Here is a 5,947-nt window from a genome sequence, read left to right as displayed (position 1 = left end):
GAAGAACTAAACCTTTTGGAGACTAATTTAATGGTTACAATATTTCTGGGGACGATATTAAGGTCAATATCAACTACTCCGAAAAGGTTAAGGGCATACAAAAGGAACCTAGGAGTATAGTGGTGTAGGTAATGTTGATCCAAGGGAGAAAGCTTGAACGATTTGACATGAGAGGAATTGGAGAAGATAGGGTTTGATGCTCGCTCTCTTGAAATTATTTATACCGCCATTTTTTTTTTAGAATTATTAATCCTCAACTTGTTTTTTCAATGCTAGCAACAAATAGGCAGGGAAATTTTATTTTTAATATTATTATTGTTATTTAGCCAAACTGTCATTCAATCCTCTCCCTAGTTCTGCGAAATATCAATTACTATAGACAAAAGATCTACATCAACATGGCAAGGCATCAAAACGTTGAATATTATTCATTGTAACGATAAAGGACCCGTTTAACGTGGCTTAACGTTGCTGCCAATTTTTCTTTTATTCCGTTTGACAATTATTGATGCGCTTTTGTCGTTCTGGATTATATAGTATTTAAAGTTTTTCCATTTTTTTTTTCCTTTTTGGCGTTTATAGTAGATTTTCTATTTTTTAGTTTTTAGAGACAGAATTGGTTTAAAATTATTTCACTTTAGAAAGTTTATCTATGTGTTGTAAATGTGAACTTCACTTTTCCCACATTGGAAAAGCAATTCCTCATCATGGCTTGTGTTACCTATATATATAATGCATATGTGTAATCTTTTGTATAATAAGAATTGAAAGCTTATCAATAATAAGCTTAATAATTAAGTACTTTTAAATACTTTGTTTAGTTTAAAATTTTTCTTCTATTTATTTATTTAATAACACTATGCGAGTTATTGAATATACTAAGTCTTGTCAGCATGTGAAATTAACGAATTTTAGCACTGCAAATTCACAAGCATTCTTAGATCGGTATGAGTCCCATAAGATTTTTTTTTTTTTTCTCTTTTCTAAGTATTCCCGAAATCAACAAAATATTAGAAATTATCTTTTCTGATGCATCACATATTCTTGCATTGTGTCACTCTTGAAAACTTTCATGGACTATTTTCAAGTTGCGTAAAACATTTGATGCACCGTAAATGCTTCGTTGGTCTCAATGATTTGGGATGAAATTATGTTGCAACGGTTGCAACATACCACTAGGTAAAAAGTTGTTTAAGTGAATCACTTAGATCTTTTGAAAGTAAAATTTATTTCATTCGTCCTTTACTAAATTTTACCGCAAAAATCTAATCGCCTTCGCAATAATTACAAGTACATTTGTAGCCACAAAACATGAAATATCATCGCAATATCATAATGTCGTGGCTGTCAATTAATTTACTGTTGATTTTTTTCTGTATTTAATACAAAATGCGCACCATTTTTTTATCTTTACTTTTGTCCTTCTTTCGGCACATATGTCAGTTCCCTTACAAAAAAGAATGGAAAATGATAAACGAACAAATGCAAGAGAAAGGGACGACAGAAACAGCAGTCAATGTTGCCCTTTTACGCGTTTTTTTTCTAATTTATTTTGTGGGGCTGACAATAAATAATAAAATAAGTTTAAAAAAGAAAAGTGATGCTCTCACGAAATTGTGCACAAAGTATGAAATGTCTCTTATGAGCACAAAGTATGAAATGTCTCTTATGAGCAGTGGCGGATCTAGAAAAATAATTTATCGATGACTAAATTAAATGACAACAAAATATAAAAACTAAAACTTGAATATATAAAATTTTTAATAACACAGTTACAATTGTTCTCTACGCGATTTTATATTCTGAAAACATTGTGCAATAAATTTATTATCAATGCTATTAAATATATCTTTCTACATAAACAATCAAATTATTATTTATCCATTCATCTCTCATCCAATTCTGAAGTTCATTCTTCACAAATTTTATTGCTGAAAATATTCTCTCTACTGTAGTTGTAGAAACTAAAAGAACTTAAACTATTTAAAAATATGACAAAAATTATTTAAAAATTTATTAATTTTTCTTTCAAACAAAAATATTTTTTTTTTTTCAGTAGGGGCTCCTACACTACATCTGCCTCTGCTTATGAGGCATGGGACACCTCACACACGCAACAAAAGCACCCAACAGTCACCTTCATGCGTCTGGCTCTTTCCTTTCTCCCTCATCACAACTTTTTCTCTCTCGTCTTCAAGCTGCCAGCTGCTGCAACAAGCTCCACCGCAGCAGTCTCTTTTCTCACAACATAATCGCAGTAGTGTTTCGAAATAATTTGATGACTCTTTCTCTCACATTTGTGATTCAACTCTTTAGAAGTGATTTCACAAAATAGCTTTGTATTTTTTTTTTTTTAAGAATGAAGAATGCGGTAGTGCTTTTTTTCCTTTTTTTTTTTTTTGGATTGTATTACTTGGTGCTTTGAACAAAATTAATTTGTTTACTAAGTTGTGTGCTTTTGCTTAATCTTTTTAGCTCACTTACATTTAACTTTGCTGAATTTGTAATTAACCTTAGAAGTATCCTGCTGAGGATTGAAACACAAAGAAGCAAATTAAAACAAAACACAGGTAGAGAGAAAAATAATTAATTAAACAACATAGTCGCTTTAAATACTACAAAAATTACAAACAAAATGCTTCACTTTAACTGACAAGCATGGGAATTTTAATGAAAGTTACAAACTCAAAATTTTTTTTATGGCAATAGTGGGCAATAAATTTGATAAACAAACTAGAACAATTTAGAGGCCGCAAAGTTGATGGAAGAGACTGATGGCAAAGTCAAGAACAAAAGTCGAGAACAACAACAACAAAGGCTCAGTGGTGGAATTATTGCTAGATCAAAGCTTTTGGAAGTTGGAGTGAAGCTTGATTGCCTTGAATGACTTCTTCATAACCCACCTTCAAAACCCAACTGATGTTAACAGATCGATTCATTGGATGAGAAAGTTGTGTATGTGAGGGTATGAGAGAAAAGAGACTTGTTGTTGTACTGTTGGGAATGAGGCAACTGCGTGGAGACGGGAGAAAGCAGCTGCTGCGATGGAGCTTATGGCTATGGCTGGCGGCTGGGATACGAGAGAGTTGCAATGAGGAAGAAAGGAAATCAGTGTAATGAGGGAGAAAGGAAAGAGCTCGTGAACTTTGTTATTTTAATATTTTAATTTTTTAATCAAAAAGAGAAACAGAAGTAGGACCCACAGAAACTTATTTCTGTCGCCCCTTTGTCAACGATTACAAATATCACCACTCACTGCACACAGGTGGACCCTCAAACTAGCTCGAGAATCAAAGGAAAATATAACTCAATTTGATAGCGAAAGTATTCAAACACTTTCTAGCCAATCAATTCAAGAAATCTCTGAAAAAGAAAATGGAGGTACAAATAATTTCTAGAGAGAGCATCAAACCCTCTTCCCCAACACCACTTGACCTAAAAACCCACAAGCTCTGTCTCTTGGATCAATTTCGGAACAACGTCTACGCTCCAAGGGTTCTATACTATCCCCTCAACCAAGATGACCTTCATCCGCCATTGATTATTTGATCATATTGTCTCAAAGAGATTACAGCTACTGAAGCAGTCTCTATCAGAAACTTTAGTTCGCTTTTACCCACTTGCCGGAAAATTGACTAAGAACTTTTCCGTTGACTGCAACGACGAGGGGGTTTATTTTGTAGAAGCCGTAGCCAAAAGTCTACTCAATGAACTTCTCATACAACCCGATCCGAGCTTGAGAAATAAATTATTCCCGGTGGATGGCAGCCAACAGAGAGGACAGGTGGCAGGAGCTCACGTGGCTAAGGTGCAGGTAACATCATTTGCATGTGGTGGTCTTGTTATTTGTGCTTGCATTTCACATACGTTCGGTGATGGCACAAGTTTTAGCTCGTTTATGAAGGCTTGGGCTGCCACAGCTCGTAATAAGACTTCGGAAGAAGAAGCCATATATACATGTCCTAATTATGATGCTTCATCTTTGTTTCTTCCTAATAAAGATGATTTGTTTCATCAATTGAGAGCTATCTCAAATGCCTCGTACACTCGATTTTTTGAAACTGGTAGATTTGTTACGAGGAGATTTGTATTTGATACCGAAGCAATAGCTGAACTCAAAGACAAGGCTAAAAGTTCACGCGTTCAAAATCCAACACGCATCGAGGCTTTGTCAGCAATCCTTTCCAGGTCCATCATGGCTGTCTTGAACAAAAAGTCAAGTTCCCACAGACCAACGTTACTGTCCCATGCTGTAAATTTGCGTACAAAGGCAAGGCCCCCGTTGTCAGAATATTTAATTGGAAACATCGTTTGGCAAACAAATGCGTTATGCACAGAAGAGGAAGTAGATTTGGATGGCTTGGTGTGGCTGCTGAGGGAAGCAATATCGAAATTTGATGGAGATTTTGTGAAGAACCTACAAGGTGTAGGAGGGTTACTTGAACTCAGTGAAGCTATTAAACATGAAGCTGAAGCCTATTCGGATGCAAAGAATAGAATTATGTTTAGCAGTTGGTGTACTTTTGGTTCTTATGGTATTGATTTTGGATGGGGAAAGCCTATTTGGGTGAGTTGTGTTGGCTTGGATGGATCGATTCTCGAGTTCTCACCTGTAGTCATCCTTATGGATACAAGATTTGGGGATGGAATTGAGGCGTGGGTGTCTTTGCTTGAAGAAGACATGGCTTTGTTAGAAGTTGATAAAAATTTACTTGAATTTGCAACCATTGATCCAAGTCCCCTGAAGCTGGCCAAGCAACAATAATTAAGTACCGTACGTAAACGGCTCTTTTGGACTCCACCAGTCTTGTTCAATTGTGAGGTTAAAATCATTAGCTCCATTGTTAAGGTCGGCATTTCTTCTGTATTTTAGCCGCTTTTGCTTTTAAATTAGGGGTGCGTTTGGCTTCACTCTTTGTTATTCAATGCACTTGGCTACACTGGTTGTGTAGTTGTTTTTAAATTTTTGTTGTTGAATATAGTCATCGGTTTTAAATGTAGGATACTTTATGTTCCGATCTTAACACTATGCTAAATGTTGTCGTGTTGTGTCCATTATGGAGAATTCTGTTTTTCATTTGAATGAGTCTTCGTCTACCATGTTTGAGGTGGTCCAGCAAACCCATAAAATTCCTCTTGTGCTATCGCTAGCAAAGTAGCTCTTTATGATAAGGAAGACTCCTTAGAAAATTTTTCTTTTTATGTTAGATATATTATATTTTAAATTATTAACTACTAATAATATAATTGTATTTAATCTAATAAGAAGATCAAGGTAGAATCTAGATCTCAAAAACAAGTGGATCAGAATTCAGTATTGAATTAAATTTTTACTGAGCACTGGATGAATGATTGTTAGACAAAATAAATAAATAAAATAAAAATCTAAAATAATTTTAACTTGCCTAACAACCATTGATTTAGTACTCAGAAAAAACTAATTAGCTCACCACTAATTTAGTGCTGAGATAAATATTATAATATAGACTTTTTTTAAGTTTAAAATTGTACTAAAATTACCTTTCAAAAATAAATAAATTCGGGCCAAAGTTTGGTCAACAGTCATTGGTCAACTATTGACTAGGTTGGGACTGGACTAACGTGGATCAGATCCTAAACCGGCCCCAAAAATGCGAAACCCTAATTTTTTTTCCTTCATGCGATGGCCATGACGGCTGCTTCTTCTTTGCTCATACAATGGCCAGCCACCGCTTCACCAAATCTCCCTTTTTTTTTTGTTTGGCTCCTCTTTTTTTAATAAATTAGAATTTCCAAAAGAAATTGCTTAAATTCTAGATTTCTTAATATTTGGCCGTACCAAAATAATCACAAATTTGTACTCAAATTCAATAATATCATAATTATTAGATTTAAGAACCCCCCAAAAATTTAATTAGTAATCAAAAATAAATTTGATTCAATATGAAGAGACTATGATACCACTTGT

At 34.4% G+C, this 5,947-nt stretch overlaps 1 pseudogene; it reads left to right on the top strand.

The window, feature by feature from the left end:
* Window positions 1-2,705: 2,705 nt before the first annotated feature.
* LOC18042094 lies at window positions 2,706-5,043 on the top strand (annotated as a pseudogene).
* The last annotated feature ends 904 nt before the right edge of the window (window positions 5,044-5,947 follow it).

The sequence above is a fragment of the Citrus clementina genome, unplaced genomic scaffold, assembly GCF_000493195.1.
Source record: "Citrus clementina cultivar Clemenules unplaced genomic scaffold, Citrus_clementina_v1.0 scaffold_5, whole genome shotgun sequence".
Classification (NCBI taxonomy): Eukaryota; Viridiplantae; Streptophyta; class Magnoliopsida; order Sapindales; family Rutaceae; genus Citrus; species Citrus x clementina.
The sequence above is the reverse complement of the archived record's forward strand: the minus strand, read 5'-3'. Positions and strand labels throughout refer to the sequence as shown.